The sequence below is a fragment of the Pinus tabuliformis genome, chromosome 4_2 (assembly GCF_031772625.1).
Source record: "Pinus tabuliformis cultivar Carrire ecotype Pingquan chromosome 4_2, CPIR1, whole genome shotgun sequence".
Lineage (NCBI taxonomy): Eukaryota > Viridiplantae > Streptophyta > Pinopsida > Pinales > Pinaceae > Pinus > Pinus tabuliformis.
The window spans coordinates 603348401-603370460 of NC_142304.1; positions in this window are offsets into that span (position 1 = coordinate 603348401).

Below are 22060 nucleotides of genomic sequence, written 5' to 3' on the forward strand. Positions count from 1 at the left end.
ATGTCTGACACGATGACCGCACCGAAAGAGACAGTCGAGGTAGCAACGGGATTGCTGCAGCAGTAGGTTCCAGGCTTGTGACCGCGACAGAAAGGAGGCTAAGCAGGATGGTAACAAGCCCTAGATCGATGGTACGCAGGTTAACCTAGCCCAAACCCTTACGCGTGTGGTCCATCCCAGCCTCCAGAGGCCCTTCGAACCTCCAAAACCCATTGAAATATGATTTCTCCTCCCTCCCATATTAACTACTAACTCTATTATTACTTAATTCCCTATGCTCCCCTTTTCCCTATTAATATATTGCTTTTAAAAAGGAAAAAACCCAAAAATATGTATACTCCCCCTTCCCTAGGCAATATAGCCTTATAGTTCCAAAAGGTCGGAGCGCTAAGAGATTTAAGCGCAATAGGCAAAATAGCGCCAAAAGCAAAGTCTCGGGATTAAATCAAGATCTGCTTGGTTTAACAGCCCTAACCCTATTTTGCGAATAAATATCAATTAACCCATTTGGCTTATAAATCATCGCAAAACCCAAATTTCGTTGATATCCAAAGTCCCGCCCGGGCGCGCCTTTCCATAAAAATTAATTGTTTATGCCCACGCCCCGCCGTATTGCCCGATCACGTCTGCTCCCCGTCGACCGTCGGATCTGGGCCCTCCCATCCGACGGCTCACAACAATATCGGACCGCCTCCGATGCCCGAACGATAGCGCCCAAAATCTGTCAGAGCATGACGTCAGGGCTCGGACGCGTGTCGTTCCCAAGTTGTATCGGGCGGCCTCCTGCCAAAACCACTCCCGTACTATAAGCGGTCCGAAATTACCACTTACCGCCGTTGTTTCTCCGCCATACGTCACCTCCATGTCACCCTGACGTCACTGCCTCCTCAGCACTACGTTGCCGCCCCATCCGCCCTTGCTCCGAGCTGTCCGCCATGTCACCTGTCCACGTAGGGTCGCTCACCGGCCACCACGTCATCATTCCGTACCCGACCCCACCCATGACGTCATGCTGACGTCATCCGACAAAAACGCGCCAAAAGCCAAATTTTCACTATTTTGCCCAAAAAAACCCGTTTTTCGCGTTATTTGCAATATTCACGCACTGTACTCCTGCATGAGCAAGTACGTCGTTTACCTGCCAACTTCGAAGACTGCTCCTTGCTGCTGGCGCCCTGAATTCACCTGCATTTCCACCATTGTCCGATTGTACCAGGTATTTATCAGTTTCCCCCTTCCGCGCCTGGTTTTTGCATAATTCACCAAACAAACTAAGAAAAGAGGAAAGAACAGTAATAACCAGAAATCCTCATGAACCAGTGGTCCTTTTCCACACTGTAAGCCCAATTTCACTCACAGAAGTCCCCATTGTGCCAAATTACCACAAATTCACAGTTTGTTTGCGCATTCGCAAATCTGAACCTCTGCCAGATAAATCCACCGGGAAAGCAGCTCTCAAATCCCAGCATTTGCTTATTGAATCTATCCTAGGAGCATTTTGACTTATTTTCACCCCAATTTGCCTCTTCTCCTCTGCAAATTGCCTCCCTCATTGGAAATCCACTGCTCTGCATTACTGTGCCCAAGGAAAAATTCTCAAATATAATTCCAAATTCAGTTGACCATGGAGACTCCAGTGGCATTGAACATTGCCCCATTAAATGCCCCAACCTGGAGTGGTTAGCCCTTGCTGACAGAGATTTTCAAATGAGAGACACTGTAGAGAGGACCAACACATACCATATAGAGATAGTTTGTGAGTTGAGAAAGAAGCATAGAGATGGTACAGACCTCCTGGGAATCTGGAAATCCAATTTGCCAATTTATTATCTCCCTCAGGTCAATGAATTCCCTGACTTGATTCACCAGTGCCGCTCAAACTATGACCCCAATCAAAGAGCTGTTCTGAGTCCTTCAGGCTCTGTCTTGTTCCACATTTCTCCTGAAGCTATAAACCAAATGCTGCAGTTCAAACCTACAAGACCACTGGTGCCTCTTTCCATGCAGTTTTTACTAGAGCAGGGTGCCAAGCTCTCCAACTCACAAATTACAAGGATTGGACAATTATTCATGCGCCCAGAGTACCAGCCCTTATAGCCTCCCCCTTATCTGCATGACTGGTTTAATGACATAGGGAGACTGCTGGTAGACATTATATCTTCCATCCTAGGCTTCAAGACCAGTGAGTTTGTAGATGAGACAACACTGGTGGTTCTATCTATTTTTACTCCAGGACAGCCCGCTGTTGTCCAGTATGACTATGCCTCATTTATAGCCAACAAAATTCATGAACAGTTCATGAATTTGGAGAGAGAGAGGGTTTTCAAGTACACCTCCTACATATATCATCTGTTTTTATACAATCAGCCTGACAGCTTTCCTGTTTCCCTCAAGAAATTGGATGCAAAGGGAGACAGAAGATCTGTAATATTCTGGACATCAGTATGTCATCACATTCATTTTTCACCATATAACTACTGTGAATTTATTGACCTGTTCATCCATCCAGCCTTATCAATGCTGCAGAGTTCCCCTCCTCCTAGACTTACAGATGATATGCAGAAAATCCTGCAGCTGTCCAAGAACTATAGCATAGGGGATTGGTACTTTTACCAACACCATACAGTGATCAGGATATATGGCTGTGAGTTAGCACCATACAGGCTACTAAGATATGTCCCCATGAGACTCTTTGCTCTAGAGTACTTCAGACAGTTCAACAATGCAGATATGATCCACTTCCATAACAAAAACAAGAAGGCACAACTCAAAATTAAGCATCAATTGGGTCCATTCATTTTTAACAAAAGAGAAGAAGCTTGGGATGAGGCAGACCAAATGCTAAAAGCCCTCCAGCTCAAGACAAGCTTCTATTGGGCACCCTATGACCCTAACCACTTCATAAGCCTCAGAAGAATCAAGCATAGGCTTGCTACATATGACCACATTAGCATTCCAGAGATTGAACAATATGCTAATCAAATAGAGTGGAAAAAGGGCACATTAGTGGAAAATTATAGTGAAGAAGAAATAGCAGAGAAAGATATTAAAACTTTAGAAAAGGCAGTTGACTTGGAGTATTTTCGACAGGTCTGGTCTTCAGGCATTCAGCATCGTGGAGAAGCTGCCTCTTCTTCCATCGTTCCTCAGCAACCTGCCAAAACAACTAATCCATCAGCGGACATGACTAAAGGCAAGACAATGCAGTAAGAAGAATCACCTCCAGTTGTGGAGCAGCAGGCAGAGCAGCAGGAAAGCAGAGACAAACAACCTGCCCACACAGAACAACAAACACATGAACAAATTCCTCCAAGGCAGGAGGTAACAGTTGACACCTTTGTATTACAAACACCTGTTAGTGAAGACAGAACAAGAAAGAGGGATAGGCAAGAGGACACTCCTCTCACTACCTCTATGGGCCAGCAAGGAGAAAAGAGACAAAGGTTAAACCCTTTTTCTGAGGAAGAATTGCCAGAGAGGCCGATTGACAACATTCCCCCTCCTAGTATTGAGACATCCACCAGTTCTTTACAGCAAGGGCAGGACATTCCACATGGGACAGAGGTCAGCTCTTCTAGGCAGAAATCAAAGGCAGATTCCAGCATCAAGCAACAATTCATTGACATAAAGAAAAAGAATGAGCCCCTCAGGCACCAAATATACAACCATCTCCTGAAAATGGCGCCAACAAATCAGCAGAGATTAATGTCTGCTTATGACATTCAAGAACAAAAAATGACTCTTAGTCATTTCAAGCCTACCATGCAGCGACCTCAGACAGCTGCAGATTATATCAGAACTAATCTGGAAATTTTTGCCAGAGATATCCACCCCTTGGATCAAATTGAGCTACACAGACAAATAGGGGAAATGATATATTCTACATTAGCTGATAAGACCCTGTTGGCACACCAACTACAAAATTCTCTACACAACACTGCAGCTCAACTGGAATTGGAGAAAGCATCATCTCAGGCCAAGGACAACAGAATCAAGTCCTTGGAAGAGATCATCATAGAGTTGGGTCATGATCCAAAGGACCCTAAAGGTGTGCAAGCATTATTGAAGAAAAGGGATGAAGATATAGCAGCAATGAGAAAACAGATCAAGCTGCCAGCTGGCCTTCACCCTCAAACTGGAGAAGTAGCAGAGCAGAAGAAGGATCAGGATGTAATGGCTCTACTCCTGAGTTTATACAAAAGGTTAATGGAAACAGAGAGTGCACTAGAGGTGGCACTGAAATCAAGACAAAGTGAGGCACCAATGCAGCCAGCACAAACATCTGCATCTACTGAAGGTGTGCCACTTTCTACTACTACAGCAGCACCTCCTACAGGACAGACATCAGAAATTGGTCCTTCAACATCAGCACCAGCAACAACACCAGATCAGGGGCCCAGCCTGAGTATGCAGAACATGATGAAGGAGCTGGAAGCTTTAGAAGCGCAAATGGCTGAGCTGCAAGGAACCAAGGATAAGTTGGCTGCCATTGAGGAGAAATATGATAAATCCAAGCAAAGTGTAGCTGAAAAAACAAGAGAGGTAAGAGCACTTGAGAAGAGAATAAAGGAATTAGAAAATGAACTCTCTCTTGATAAAATTGTGGTTGAAATTAAGAAGATCATGTGGACCAACATTGGTCAATCTATAACAGACCAGTGGCAATACATAGAAACTATCCATGAGCATATGGATCTGATAGGCAGGGCCCAAAAAGAATGTCAAAGAGCCAGAGCATCTCTTGGAAACATGCCTGAAATAGCTAATAGGATGATCAATGTCCTGAATAACTACACTAGCCCTCAGCTGGCAGCAATGGGTATCACTAACAGGACTGATACCATTTTACTAGTAAAGAGAGTGCTCACTTTGAGAAATCATGTGCAAACATTGGACAGGAGGTGTCAGGAGATGCAAACAGAAGTGAACAGATTCATTGAGAAGATCACAACATTGCATAACAGAGGCCTTCCCAGCTTAGTAACCAGTGCAGGAAGGTTACTTTCTCATGAAAATTATGCCAAGAGGGTAGACACATATGCCACGAATCAAATCACTGCAGCTACAAGTACCTCAGAGGGAACAGGGCCCCCATCTGGGCAGGATCTCTATGACAAACTAGAGAATTTGTTTTTTATTATGAATGAGATCAAACATCTTTTTGAAGTGCCTCCAAACTACTACAAATATACTGAGGCAGATGAAACTCTAGGCATAATCTTAAGGCACCAGTTGCCTACTCAGGAATGGTGGACATGCATGATACAAACACTGCTGTAGAAAACAGATTGTTCAGCATTATTTTGTATTTTCATTATAAAAGTCAGCAATTTCATAAAGTTAATATATGTTTGCTATGACTGGGAAAGCAATTAAAAAGGCCAACTCAGCAATCTAGCTTGACCAGCAAAAGCAGTTGACGGGGCTGAGATAGCCGCACCTTGACAGAGCAATAAAGAGCGTATCACTCAGAATCAATACAAAGCGCCCAACCGACCCAGTGGCCTCCAAAAGTCAAAGAGTTTCTGACAGAGCTGAAAGGCATTCATTGTATATTTAAAGTAGCAATAACTATTGTCTCTGATATTTTTTGAAAGTTGGTAAACGCAGTTATTGAGCAAATGACTCAGCGTTAAGATATTTTGTAAAAACAATTGTATATATATCCCCACGCATGAACTTGCTGGGGTTGTTGATTTTTCTTCTGGAGAAGCTATGCTGTAAATTTTAGACTTTTAATACATGGAGCTAATGGAATTTCTGAAGTTCTGAGTTGTTTTGATGTGTTGTGGAGTGATTGCTTGCTGCTACAGGATAAGTTTTCTGAACCATCTTGTTATGTATTTCGTTCTTTCATAATCCACTCATGCACCATATTTCACAGGTTTAATAGCATAGAAAAAGAATAGTTCAGGATTTGTTCATGGAACACCCTAAACTCAATCTATGCTGTTATAAATGTTTTTCTTCAGAAATAGTTATGAATGTGTAATTCTTAGTTGCTCACTTTCATACTAAATCTTTCATAGTGAATACTGTTTAGGAATTCAAACATGTTCCTGAATGATATTTCCTTTCTCTACATCACCAGCTTAATGAAAGATTCTTAGTTGCCTCTCACTGGCTGGACATATTTCATATTCACAAATTTGAAGTTTGTTTCATGATATATCTATATGGCCCTGCAGTTTCATCAATCTTACTCAATACCTCAAACAACACATAATCACAAACTCCATTGCCCAATGGACTGAACCTTCTGAAAATCTCATCTTAGCTACTAGAAGACATCATTCAACCAAAACTTTAAACAAAATTCAGTACATCATAACTAGCCTAAAACATTATCAAAACAAAGCTAAATCCTAAAGAGAGAGCCCTCTCTGATTGCAGGTAGGCTAGGACCTGTGATCCAAAGATTGGTCTGTGGTTACCTCGGCCGTATTCCCTTAGGAGTCAAAGGGAACAACTTGAGTGATAACACCTCTGATAATCCATTCTCTAAGGGAGGAAACTAACTATCCTTCGACAGCTCCCAAGTGACTAACACAATGGAGAGCAACAACCACACATAATGGAAGGTCTTGCTCTCGTCCTGAACCTCGTCCGTGTGACATTTCCTCATGACTTTACTGGCTAAGATCTACGTAGTTATTTATACCGCGGGTTTAGTGATGGACGTGATGGAGTACCTGCGCTGCTTCTTGACTAGGTCAAATTTCTTATTCATCTTTTCTACCAAGTCGCGCTCACTGGACTTTCCGCCAAACTCCTTGGCCAAATTCAAGTCTGAATGTGGCAGGAGCATGATCCGATGGATCAACATGTCTGTGATGGGGATAGGTGTGCTTAGCCATAAACACCCATCATGTACCAGAGTTAGAAGTTAATTTATGTAGGTGATATTGATGTTGGAGTGGAGATAGTGTGGCACCCACAGCAGGTTCATCAACCCTAGTTGATTTACTCCTCGAATCCACTCCACTGGCTCCAACGCAGTGACACCAGATTCTTTATAGTATACTCGCTTCATGTAGTTCTCCATTGCGAGGTGGGGGAACCTCTCATGGTCCGCCAAATCCCAGTTTTCCATTTTTAAATGGGGAATCCACGCCAGGCGCGAGCCTTCAAAGGTGATTCTTTCTGGTAGTAGGGGTGTATTGATGAGGAATTTCGTCACGTCTGGGTCCTTAGTGACCTTCACCTTTCCCTTGCACGGAGGGATATAATCCAACAACTTGGAGATGGGCTCCATGCCCTCAGCATCTATATCCTCCACGCCCTCTTCGGCTCCTAAAAATACGACCTTCTCCTTATCCTTCTCTAGCAACTTATCTTTCTTCTAGGCCTGAGTAGCAGAGTGATTTCTTAGCGACTCACGCACTGGCATCGACCGCTTCTACTTGTCTTTCTTCAACTTGGGGTTTTCACGTGCTGGCGTAGGCTTCGGCGTAGGTGACCTCGGCACTGTATGCACAGGAGACAGAGCCTCCATGCTTACAACTTCTGGAGCCGCTCCTTCGGAGGCAACAGTTCCTTAAGTGCTTGCAGTCTCACTTGGTCCGGACACAGTGTTGAGAATAAATTGTTGGGTATCCTTAGGTAAATTATCAAACACAGAGCTTATGACCAAATCTACGAAAAAGAGGATTCATAAATGACAGATAGCACAGCTAAAAAATTCTAAGGATTCAAAGTGTTCTCTGCTGGACGGCCACGCGTAATTTATAGGTGAATTTGAATTCAAATCCGACCGTTCCCCCCAAAATCCATCCATAAATTCCAATTTGGCGGCAGATATTCAAATATTTCAGCCTTCAATGCCACCCCTCGCTCCTCTTAACCGTCTCTTAGCTGTCAAATCATGAACAATGACTATAACTGTCATTTTTTGGTTATGATGCGCGGTATCTCCCCTCATAGTGCAGTGCCCTTCGCACACCTTTTGATACTGTGTCATCACCCTTTTTCACGCATGGCCTCTATCGTGTAGTTCCACCAACCAGGAAATGTAGTTTACAGTCCCACGCTCCCTTGCAGCTGCCTGGAGTGCTAAGACTGTCCTACCGTCATGGATTCATTGAGGTAGATCCCCTGTGTATGGCTTCAACCTGCTTCCATTTACCCTTCCTAGAAATGGTTCTCCATTCAACTTTGTGCGCTGAACTGTGCCACCATCTGTAATTTCTTTGACAAGATATGGCCCCATCCAGTGCATCTGAAACTTTCCTGGAAACTTAGCGAACTTGCTATCATATAATAAAACCAAGTCATTTACCTTGAAGGTGCACAGTTTGATGTGCCAATCATGCCAAGTTTTTTTGTGTTCCTTCTGAACCTGCTAATGGAATCTAGGCAAAAACATATCTTCTTAGAGCTCCATTAGATGCGTGAGCTATTCTTTTAAGGCTCCCGGTCCGCCATTCTTGTGGAATCCATTATGCGTAGAATAGGAACGATATATTCCATAGGCATTACAACCTCTACACCATAAACCAATCGGAAAGGCATTTGATCGGTTAGCATTTTGCAAGCAGTCCTGTATGCCCATAACACCGCCAGTATGTGCACATCCCAACCATTCCGCTGCACGTTGCAAATCTTTGTCAGTGCATTTTCCAATATCTTATTGAAAGCCTCAATTGTTGCATTGGCCTAAGGATGATATGATGTACTTTTCTGATGGTAAACCTAGAAATCTTATGTTAGCGTGCTGATTGTTTCATTGAGAAAATGTGTACCGCAGTCACTCATTAATACCTTCAGGTAACCGAACTTGGTCAACACATATTCAAACAAAAACTTTGTTGTTGTTTCTCCTGTACATTCCTTCACAGGCTGTGCCTCTGCCCATCTGGTCAGATATTCGGTCGCGGTGATGATATATCGCGCACTTGTTTTCTTGCCTGGGGGATGAATTGGTCCTACAAAATCAATGGCCCATTTCTCAAATGGTTGTAGTGACACCTACGGATTCAGAGGCAGCTCATCCCTCCACGACGGTCTGCCCATTCTCTGGCATGCATCACATGCCCTACAATATGCTTTAGAATCTTTATGCAGCGTTAGCCACCATAACCCAGCACGCAAAATCTTCTGCGTTGTTGTTTTTCCTGCATAATTCCCTCCTACAACTCCTCCATGAGCCTCCACAAGGATGTTGTTTCTTTCGAAATCGGGCACATACCGTCAGAGTATCTCGTCCGATCCCATTTTATACAAATGTTCGACAATTACTGAGAAATCAGTCGCATGTACTACCAATTCTTTCTTCTGCTGACTGGTGTAGCCTTCTAGCATTGTCCTTGTGGTAAAAAAATGGATAATATCTGCAAAGTGGTTGTCCTCTTCACACACTACAAAGATTTACATGTCGGGTAGCCATTCCTCCAAATTAGTAGGCTCCTCTCCTGTCTCAATGCGCGATAGATGGTCAGGTCCTGCATTCAACCTTCCTGGTTTCACAATTACCTCAAAATCATATTCTTGGAATAACAATAGCCATCTACATATTCCCCCCCAACATAGGCTTATTGACTAGATACTTCAATGTAGAATGGTTTGTGTACATCTTGAAATGTCTGCCCAATAGATAGTGTCTGAATTTTTGGAGCGTACACCATAGCCAATCCTTCGCGCTCTGTTGTTGAATAATTCTTTTCAGCCTTTGACAACTTTCTACTCGCAAATGCTATAGTATGATCCATCTCCCCTTCACCAGCCTGTGTCAGTACTGCTCCCAACGCAATACATGAGGCATCAACATGCACATGGAATTCCTTCTTCCAATTTGGGAAGACCAATATCAGTGCGGTGACCATTTTTGCCTTCAAGACATCCAGATTGCGCTAACATTCTTCATCCCAATAGAATGTAGTGTCCTTCTTTAGCAACTTTTCCATGGGCGTGGTAATCTGAGCATAAGCCTTGATGAACTTCCGATAATACCCAGTATGGCCCAGCGTTGTGTGCAACTATTTGACACTCCTTGGGGCTTCCAAATTAATTATTACTGCGATCTTGGCAGGCTCCACCATAAGTCCTTTCTTGCATACCACATGACCCAGCAAAATCCCAAAGGGGACACAAAACAAGCACTTCTTCAGGTTCAGCGCGATCTGATACCTTCGGCACATATCCAACATTAAGCGTAGACTGGCTACATGGCACTTTACTAGCCCAAACACTCTCCAATCATCAAAATATACCTCCAAGAATTTGTGAATAAATTCTTTGAACGTCGCGATGACTACGCGAGAGAATGTTGCATTCTTCAGTCCGATGGGCATAATTGTGTACTGAAAACACCCCCATTGCATCGCGAAGGTTGTTTTACTCTTGTCTTCTAGTGCGATCTTGATCTGATGGTATCCAGAGAACCCATCAATAAATGAGTAGGCTTCATGTCCTCCCACATTGTCCAGGACATCATCAGTAAATGGTGTCAGGAAAGGATCATGAATGCTAGCATCGTTAAGCTTTCTTAGATCTACGCAAATCCTTATCTCTCCCTTCTGCTTATTTTCCTGAACTACCATTGGGCTTACCCAATCAAATTCCTCCACTGGTTCAATAATACCCGCATCAACTATCTTGTCCAATTCCGTGTGAACCTTTTCCTTGTATTGGGATTAAGGTGATATGGCCTGTGCTTAATGAGCTTCACATCTAATTTTAGAGTTATTTTCATCACTCCCAAATCGTCTATGATGCCTTTCAAGTTCGAAAATTTTGTAGGAAAAATATCTTGGTACTCGTGGAGTAACTCAGCAACTTTATCCACTGTGGCATCATCCCAATAATCTCTGATCTTCACGAATTTAGGCTCCGCTTCAGTACCAATGTTGAGTCTTCAGTGGTGCAGTGATATCCGGGTTCTCTATCTGCAGACCTTCAACCTCACGATGGCCTTCTGATTCTGGGATATTGATATTCCTTGGATCCTCATCCTCTGCTTCAACAGTCATATTATAGCATTCCAGCGCATGGCGCAGTTGGTTACTGCAATCTAGTTGAAACAATTCCAAAGGATCATGCAGGATTCAGAAGATCGTTGCCTTAACCTCCTATAGTGCCTCGTCAATGCTTTTGAACCCGTCTTCAAAACTGAGTGTCCTCACGAACCCTTCTCTTAAGACATCCCACTCCGCAGTACCGTGGCGAAGCTTTGTTTCCAAGTACCATTTCATAGGGATTATGTCCAAAGTAAGGGTAAGGTGAAACAAAGATCCATTGCATGGCTAAGGTGAAACAAAGATTCAATCCAACACACAAACTTCAACAGAGAATTAATGCTCCAAGTTTTCACTGGATACATAGACAACTTTCGTAGAGGATAAAGCAAGAACAACTCTGAGTGGGAGTAGAAAAAATAGAAAGAGTTACAAGGCTAAAATAAGACATGTGGACCTACACTCTGACACCATGATGGGTCATGCATTGGTAACTCCATGAATTAGTTGATTTTCTATTAAGAAAAATCATTAATATATATAAGGAGAGGGAGACCCTTGTAATTAATATTCCATTGTCTCTTCATCTTCTTTATTCTCATATTTACAATTTTTACAATATTTTCCTAATCCCTAAAGATTAGGTGTCAATATATTGATTACTTACAATGGCTAATTTTGGTTGGATTTTATGAATTTTTATTTGAATATGCTTGAATTTTCATTCGTGTTGAGGAGAAAGGAATAATGATATGTTTAAAGATAGTTTTTATTGTTTATCATGGTTGTTGTAGAAAATTTGTTTTGATTGTTTTTCCCATCATTTGGTCCCACCATTAATAAAAAATTACGAGATAAAGGTTGGATTTCCCTTGCATTTTAAGTAGAGAGATAAAGGGGGCTAAATAAGTGTACATTCCATAGTACTCTATCCTTAAAGTTGGTCAATGGTCATGCACCCCACAACAACCCATGAAAGCAGTTGACCAAAAGGAAGAGTGGCACTATGAATTTTCAAGTAAACCATCCATTCCATTGTTAAATAAGGATCATGTACACAAGAATTTCTTTTCTCAAAAAGCTGCCATAACTTATGAAGAGGAAGTTAACAATTTCAGGGTAAGAATATTAGTATATATCTTGGAATTTCTCAATAATAATCTAACGATTCTTTAACATAAATATTTTCATTTGCAGCTTGAATGAGGGTACACAATGATAAATTTTGAGGTTGCACATAGTTAGGGTTAGAGCTGTGGATTTGAGATTGTATTCTTCAAAGTATTGATGAAATATAAATATGTTTGCTTAAGTTTTAAGAAATCCCCAAAGGTCCTTTAGCAGAGATCCTCTACATTCTCCAGACTTCTAGTCTTGTCCCCTCTCCCATCCCCAACCCCACCCTTAAGTTTTGTCAAGCTCAATTTTGATGGGGTATCAAAATGTAACATTGGTGCAATAGGTTTTGATGTGCTTTTAGGGATGATAAGGACAACATTTTAGCTTTGTATCTTGGTTCTCTAGGACATAATAGTAATAATGCTATAAATATCAAAGCACTTGAGTTTGGGCTTCTTCAAATTGCTAGAGACAACTATCATAAGATTCTCTTAAAAGGGGATTCATGCTATTCATCTCCTTAGTAAGGAAACTTAACTCCGGCATAGACCTAATCATATTGTCACAGAGTTGCAAGTTGTAAACGTTCTTCATCTACGACCCTTCTTCCCATAATGCATGTTGTTCTTACTTCTCATATTAGAAGGAAGGGTAATAAGCTTGAGGATAATTTTGTTGACCAAGGGTGTTTAGGCTCATTCTCCTTGTTGTGTAGTGCATGGGTGGACCTGCATAATTCTCAATTCAAAGAAGACTACAAGGAGTTTGTGACTAAAGACCTTTACTGTCCATGTAGATTGAACAGGAGCAAGGCATGAGGGAGGTTCACATGTGCACTACCACATCATTCAATGAGTAAGGCAGGTGTGACACCATCCCTCATTATAATATTTCAATGTGTTAAGTGGCTCTACATCCCTTTAATCTCCATAATGTTTTATAACTTCAATTTAATTCTCCTTGTGATGGTCCATATAGAGAGTTGGATTGACACACATTTCAGATTGATATTCTACTAGTGAAGTTAATCTCATCATGTAGAGGGACCTCCTAAGACTGTATTCCTATCTCCTTCTTATTATGACAGGGTCTCATCTTGGTTTAGAGATCTTATTACGGCTTAATCTGGCAAACTTCCTTTGGTTGAGCAGTCTTGTTATGTGCTTTATGTGTGGATTCAAGCCTTGTTCTCTTGCAAAAACAATTTGGGTTTCACCATTGGAATTGAACCCTAGAATACCTCAAGGCACAAGTCGAGCAACACTAGTAAAAGAGCATTTCTACCCCTACAAGTCATAGCAATGTTGTGCTAGTGTGCCTAATCTCGAAGAGGTGGAGTAAGTTGTGGCTCCCTTGGAGATTTAAAATTCCACATGTGAGCAAAATCATCGCCTCGAGCTACAACGTGTAGAGTTCAGTAGTCATAAAGGATGACCTTCATGACCTGGAGGATGATGTGGTGGGGGAGCAAGCTTATGCATCATGATGTAAGATGATTGTGGTAGAGGCTACCTGGTTTCCCAATGTGGGCCATATATTTGAGCACCAAAAACAATATTGATATACAATCTATATATACTCGACTATGAAATCTCTCCTAGAAAGGTCTTGTTGGATAGGAACGAAGCCAAAGGTGAGATTTTATTAGTTTTTGAGGACATAAGGTCGATGCTTCTAGCACACATCTACATAGTGTGCCTATTTACTTTTGTGTTCCATGAGATATTCCCTTTTACCTCCCTACCATGAAATTTCTCCATACTTAGCCAAGATTTTAAAATTTTCCTCTTTTTCACCTTGGACCCTACAAGCCCCCAACATTATTCGTGGCTTGCCCCCAAGCCACTCATCTTTGTTTTTGCACCAAGCGAAGGGAGTACCTTTATGATTTTCTTCAAATATTGCTCAAACATTTGTTTGACTTTTAACATTATAGTTTTTTCATCCTTTACCTAACTGATAATAGTTTTTTGTACCTTGACATGGATATGAGGAGCCAGTACTAATGGTTGGTTGTATGCAACTACATGATGTGTTATGGTTTGTGCTGCAACAATGTCATCAATGATTTGCATTGCTTTGTCCTAGATCTGTAAAAAAAATTGTGCAAGTGTTACTATTTAGCTCTCCATTGGTTGATTTGCTTACCCAACGTTGGAATTTCTACCATTGCATCTTGGCTTTCTAATGTTGGTAGGTTGATCAAACTAGCACATATATTTTTCTCTGCAGTCTGAATTCTGGCTTTGATCTCCTTCAGCTCGACATTGTCTTGTAAGCTATTCCAAACATGCATGTCGAATTCATATAACTTGGTGCATTCGTGATCAGGCTCTCATGCATTTTCAAAGGAATCAAATGCTACTTGTACCTTTTTTCGTCTTTCTACTTCCTCTAGCAGGGTAGCAGGCTCTATTTGTAACTTTAATTCCTCAATTTTGGTCTTGATCCCTTGTATGATTTCCTCGATCTTCAATAAATTATCCTATGTAGGAGTGTTGATCTCTATTAAAACACCTAGAATTTTCTATATACTTCCTCCTTTTCCCACCTTAGTGTCCCCTCTCTCACTTTAGCTTGTTGTCACACTTCCAGCAATTATGAGTTGATATCTTGCAAAGCCTCGTGTTCACTGGTGACTTAAACCAATTATGTGGTGGTTGCCTATGCATGGAACTACACTTCCTATGTAATAAATCATTGCAACTAATGTAAAATATTTAAAGGCAACTATAAAAAAAATTAGGTCACCCTGAGGCAACACCTAGGCCCATTATTGAATGACAGTGTTTAAAAGTACACTACGATCAATGGAATAGATAGGGTGTGACGTTATAATGAGGTTGAAGATGATTGTGACTAATGTGGCTAACTTTTTGGTGTAGGTGGTGTAGAGGTTGCCTCCGTCGTAGTAGCAAGCTTCGTTGCACCAGGTGAAGGAGTGATCATCCTAAATGATTCAAAAGAGGTGTAGTTGTTCCAATTTTTGTTGGGTTTAATCCTGAAAGTATTTTTATTCATGTGATACTTTTTTAATATTAGTGATGAGAGGGGTAGTTCCCTTCTCAGTCACCTCTTTCATTTACTTTATAAATCCTTGTAAATCCTCCTCTTCTTCGTGTTCCTATTGTGGTGGCTCGAGGCATTCCTCCTATTGTGGAGAGGATTGATCTTATTGTTGTGGATATTGGGGCTCCTCCTCCTCGCCATTGTCAATGTTTTGTGCCTCTAGCTATTGTTCAGTTAGTGGTTCGAACCATTCTTCCAACCATTTTTTGACAATTTGTGACATTGTTTGATTGTCGAGATTGTAGGTGTACTTCAACCATTGTTTTGTTGGGCCTACACACGTTTATATATACATGTGGTGTGGTGTGGCATGAAAATTCAGTAGTTCCTTGTAGTCCTCAAATGACCTATACCAGAATGTTAATACCTTTGGTGTGGATTGGTTGATTACTTCTTTCCAAATGTAAAAATTGAGATTAATATTTTTTGGCACTTCTTATCCAAAGTATGCCAGAGTGCCCAAAATCTTGGTCTAACGAATTCCTACTTTTTTGGTGGAAAAAAACGAGTGTCCTTAGGAAACTGCCTTGTTTTCAAGGCCATGATCAATAACCATGCATAGTGGAACCTTGCATTCTTGTCATGGGCTTCCAAGCAATCCTTCATAAACTGATTCAAGAGGAAGATCGCCCTGCGGGGCGCTAATATTTTCTGCACTTCCGAGCAATTTATATGCCAGTAGCTATGCAACAAATTTCACGTGTTGATCTTTTATGGATGAGATTAGAACTCCCCATTGTCCATAATCGTGTCACATTTCTCTGCCATATCCTTGGTGATTTCCTTTTCATTCTTCTAGTCAAAGAGAGGCTAAGGATATTCTTTAGCCATGGGAAGCCCAACAATTTTGGATATAAGCTATGAGTCAATTTCGATGGGCTCATCTAGCCACAAAAATATGCCATGCATGAAACTTAATAGAAGTTTGATGCAAATATTTACTTCAGGACTACGACCAAATTGCAAGATATCTAGTAAATTTAAAATACCTTATTTCTCCAAACCCATGGCCCATTGTTGTGGCTCACAAACCTACAAATGCCCTGGTTACGCTATAATGTTCAGTAATTTGTCCTCTACAAATTGAGGGAATTTGGTGTGGTCAACAACATTATGGTCATTATATTTTAACTTAACCACCATGCCAAGCATATCGCCTTCCATAAGGACCCCTAGTGGAATTGAAGTTATTACCAATTTATACTTTGGCTCCTTTAGCAGTTGGGTTGAAGGCCTAGCAGCCGAGCAGGGGGTGGTGTAATGCTAGTGCCCATTGTCCTGGGATTATTTGGTGCTGAGGAAGAAGCCATGATGTTTATATTTGGTAGCTAGATATGCTTCTGCATTGCCTAATATATTGGTCTCTAATATCCCTTGTTTTCTCTCAAACTTTTGCTCAACAATTGCTATTACAACACGAATAATGTTGAAATGAATGAAGAAGTGTTTATTTATATGCCTTACATGCCTTTCCAATTGCAATAAATTTGGGGTGATTATGTCATAATCTTGTGAAATTTTCATCGATCTCACATGGGAGGGTTCTCTAGGAAATAACTTTGTTTTGTGGACCTGGACATGCTAGAGGTCATGTTAACAACCTTTATTAAGAGCCATTGGTCTATAATATATTTTTTCATTAATAGCTTTAATGTTGTTCCTAATAAAAATCCACGATGTCCAATCCACATGGGTAGCACATGCTTTTCCGATGCCTTGTTCTACACTATTCTAGTTTTCATTTCCATCTTTGATTGCTAGTTGCATTCCACCTTTCTAGTCAATTCTTGTACTGTGCACTCCATTTGATTCTCTGTTCACGTGACCAGGTAATGCTCTCAGTGCACAATGTGTTTTATATTCACTACAATGTGAAATCTCTATTATTTCAAACCTAACATGTTGTTCTCCACGGTCGTGAAGTCTTCATTGATTCCTCCTTCTCATCTTCTACTTGCAAGAACAAACAAAGTAGTTTTTTGTTTCTCACTAAAAACAATTTACCTTTGAGAGGTGGGTCAACTGTCTCTATACATCTTGCAGAAAACCGCAGGTGTGGCGACTAGCATGGCATATGTGTAACTATAACCTAAGAGAATGTTGTAATCCAAAGGGGCATCAATAACCTCAATGTCGACATGAACAGTCTTGCCCGCAAGGGTCACTGGACAGTTGCGGTACATGCCAAGGGGCTGGGAGGAGTGTCCATCCCAAGCACGCAAAGTGATGGTGGAGGGGGACAACTCAGGTGACTTAAGTTGTTTCCAAACGACAACATACATCACACAAGTGGATGCACCTTCGTCAATAATGCATCAGGAGATGATGGCATTACAGACTCGGACTGGTATCTGGAAATAAACAGATGAAGACAATGGGAGATGTTCTGATGTATCAACATGGAAGAAAATCAAACGATCGTCAGAAGGATCTACTTCGCCCAAAGTAGTTAGTAGAGATTTCTTTTGAGATGGCACGACTGGAGTACTTCCAGTGTCGACATGGTAGCAGGTGATTGCGCCAATTCATCTACTATACTATATGTATGGGAAGCTCCGTTAGAAGTTGCATTACGACATAATGGTCCCTTGGGGATATTAGGAATGGACTCAACTTTAGGTTAAGGGATCTATAACAGACCATTTGGTGTCATAAGAGGCTTAGCAGACACTTTGGTTTTGGACTCAGTGGCGGACGAAGTCAATGGATTGTCATATTGATGCGACCAAGTTTGCAGGTTGATATGAGAGGGATTAACCTCATCATAATTCATCATAAGGATTTGGTAGTCACGAAGACCAGAAGGGTGGGGGGATGGGTTGCTTGGCCTGACTAAGGTCGAGTAGCAACAAATACTTGCTGAGGGAAAGGATTTGTAAGCACTGCCTGTTGAGATGGCACAGGATTCTGAGGCGATTGCTGACCTCTAGAAGCTGCTTGAGCTTCCCGCATTTGGCGCATCTCGGGTAAGAGAGTACAATCATCTGTATAATGGCCATGTACAACACAACATGCACAAGGTTTGTTTGTACGAATAACCTTGTTCTGCTTGGGTTGGATGCCTGTTTGCTGGTTGTTGGTGTTAGGCTGGTTCCCCTAGGGTTCAACCTTGATTACCCTGGTTACCCTTGTTACCTTTCCCCTTACTCTTTTTCTTTGAATTTTTGGGATTGGTCACACTCTACTGCGCAAACACTTGACCCTGGGGGGCGGCGGCTGTTGGGGCTGAGGATGCATGGGAGGTTGCAGTGTTAATGCCTGAGGGGCTGGAGCGCTCGGTTGTGCATAAGGAGGAGTAACAATTTGGTAGACAGGTTGGGGCCCTGAAAACATGTTACTAGCAGGAGGTGCATAAGTGCTGGAGGAAGTGGTGCTCCCCTGCAGATAGCAATAACCTTGCTGAGTATATGGCCAAGGATGTGAAAGGGTTCCAACGATACCATCGACGACGTAAGATTCCCCTGGTGCATTGGCACTTCCAGGATGAGGGAGGTCTGGAATGACAGTATAGACATAACTGGATTGCGTATAAATCAGGTCATATCTTAGAGTGGTTTGGAGAGATTCTTCCTCAGTCTGAGGAAAATGGGATGCAACATATTTTCCAATGGGTGCTAAAAGGCTCCTAAGAAACCAATCTAGGTAGATACGATATTTGAAGGGTAGGGCATGACATGTGATCCTCCTTCTACGCCACTCTTGAACATGGTCGAAAAGGCGAGTGGCGGAGGACTGAAGAAATGAGGTCAATAGCTCTGTATCAGTGTCATACCAGAGAGGTAACTGGAAATATGAGAGGAACGCTTTAGCAAGCGTCGTGAAAACAGGTGCACTTTGGTCTTTCCCCAGGACCCTGAGTGATGATGTTTGTCTTGTTAGGCTGACTCCTATTTTGTCCCACATGGGTATATGTGGAAATTGTGTGATTATTTGAAAATATATTGTAAGTGAAATTCCAAGTGTCATTAGTAGAATTTGAATAGTCACAATGTAATGTGAAGACTCATGAGGGTTGTTGGGTGAAACTATGTTCGTTTAATCCCGTTGTAGTACTTACCCAACTATTTAATTTGTCAATCCGAGGTCCGTAGACTTACGAGACACATGCACTATATATGCAGGACTGAAGTGGAACTAATCTAATCTAATCTAAATTACTGAAATCAAATTAATCTAAGAAAGCATTGAAACATTAACTATGAAAGCAGGAAGTTGCATAAAAGAAAAGCAATACAACATGTGAAGAAGTGAATGGCAAACAACAGATGTGAGCTCACAACAATAAAACTATGTTAAATTATATTACAATAACTAAATTACAAATCATGAAAGCATAACAATAATAGAATCAAAGTTAATCTCCATTCTCTATTATTCATTGTTCATCCTCTCAATGAAGAGAGAGCACTCTCTTATATACATGAGGAAGATAACCTTTCCATAATTACATATCCAATATTCTCTCAAGCACTCTCAACTAGTTTCCCATTATTACAAGATATCATCGCACAAATCTCTCAAACATGATCCCATAAATCTCTCACATATCTTGGATAGATATGCCAACCAAATCCTCCATGCTTTTCTCCTAATTATCTCCTTTAGGAATTGGATAAGATATGTCTCCATGATTTTCTCCTTAGGATAAGATATGCCTCCATGATTTTCTCCTTAGGATAAGATATGCCTCCATGATTTTCTCCTTAGAAAAAGGCTTGCATAATTATCTCCTTGATATGGTGGAGGAGATATTAATTCTTCACATATTTCCTACACATCACAAAACTCACATATTCTTGAGATATAGATAAAAATATGTACATTTTCTAATAATTAATCATAAATTCACTTATAATACAAAAATGAATAAAATGGAAAATAAGAAGGTGAAACCCAAATGTATGTATGAAAGTGATATGATAACAGGTTAATGGGATGATGAAATGTAAGGAATAGTGAAGAAAAAGGTGGATGAAAATATGACATTTCTGAGTCCCAACATCCTCCCCAACTGAACTTGTTGCATGTCCTCATGCAACCATGCATGGGTATCTTTTAAGAACATTTGGCATCTTGAACTTTGGCTTTACATGATGATATCTTTTAATAATGAATGTTTCCAGGATATGTGAAAGACATGAATAACAATCTACATTTTCTTATGGTTGGTTCTTGTGTGACAACCATGAACATGGTTGGTTCTTGTGTGACAACCATGAATACAAAGAATGTTGGTTCTTGTGTTAACAACATTCATTTCATTTTCTATTCTCTTTTCTTCAATAATGTAAACACTCACTGGAAATCATAATGTGCATAAGAAAGCCCTTTTGTAATATTAATGAAGCATGCCAATATTGCGTATGAAACAAAGTGCAACAAAGTATCATTGGAAAATAAATGTTGGTGAATGGTAAATGGAGTGATAGTGGTGAAGAAATGGAATCATGGAAGTGAATATGTAGTGAATGTAGTTCTCCCCCACTCAACTGAATTGGTTGCATGTCCGCATGCAACTTAACATGGCGCATGAAAGGAAATGTAGCATGGTGAGGGAATTTTCCAAAATATTCAAGTTAGCATATAAGGAATTGCATGATTAAAGATTAGAAAACAACATACCTCTACTTACCCAAGAAAGATGAAGTATGCAATAGGAATGTAGCTACTGCTGCTGCTGGATCAGGAAAATGTGACTGGTGTTGTTGTAACTGGATCCTGGGAAATGAAGGAATCTGAACTGCTGATGCTGAATCATGGAAAAGATAAATGCTGAAAGTGGTACTCTCATAGATCAGAATGCATACTGCTGTAACTGCTGAGGGAGTCATGAAAAAGTGTATAGTCTTCACCCGCTACAAACCCGATGGTACAATTCTAAACATGCGAATGAATGTGTCGATGTCGAGCATGAATAGAAATCATTGGATTACCGGCCATTGATGTATGCCGTTAACCAATGCGAGGCAACTCACCATTGATGTCAATGAGTGCCAAGGTACCGGAGTACATCTTGCGAAGTGCGAATGGATGTGTCGAGGTCGAGCCACTTGCAAGATCTGAAGGTTAAGGGACATTGATGTATTCCCATGATCGCCAGCGAGAGAGCTTGCCATTAAGACATGCAAGCCTCTAGGTACTCAAAATGAACTCTAGTCTATTTCCCAGATAAGGTGCTGGTGTCGATGGGGCAAGACTTGTTGAAAGGTGGGCCTTAAGGAATCCCACATCAGTCAACGCGAGTTTGTACAAAAAGATTTGGTAGGACTATAAATGGAAAGAACCCTCGGACAAGCAGTGTGGATCAGCATGGCTAGGAAATCAAGGTAATGTGATCATGGAAAGGGAATGAGTTTTATTCAGAAGGCGAACTAGAAGGAAAAACTATACTGAAAAGGATAAAGGGATGTATGCGATTCAGAAAAATAGGCGTGCATGAAGTCGTGAAAGATAAGGAAATGGAAGATGGGCTGCAACACAAGGATGGTCTAGGTATGTGGAAGGAAAAAGGGAAGTAATCATGACGCAAAAGGTGTGTAGTGGAAAATGTCATGATATGTGCAGTGAAGAATTTGTTCCTTCAAGCGTCCAATGATGCATGTTTCATTGTGATTTCGAAGAATCACTTTGCATACTCTGAAAAACTTAGCACCATTCCTGCATAAAAATTGTCATCTTTGTGTGCCATCTCCATCGATCATTCCTGTATGAAGTGACTTCAAAAACAAATTAGCTCATTTTCAAGAATTTATGAAATGTCCATTTTTTTTTTTAATTATTTTCCGAAATAACTCTAATTGTGGATGAAAAAGGTGTCACATCGTAATGTTGAGCTTTCTGCATAAGCTTCTCGTTGTCCTACACATAACACCAATCTCATTTCACTTGTTAGTATATGCATCCTAACTTTTGCCGACAAA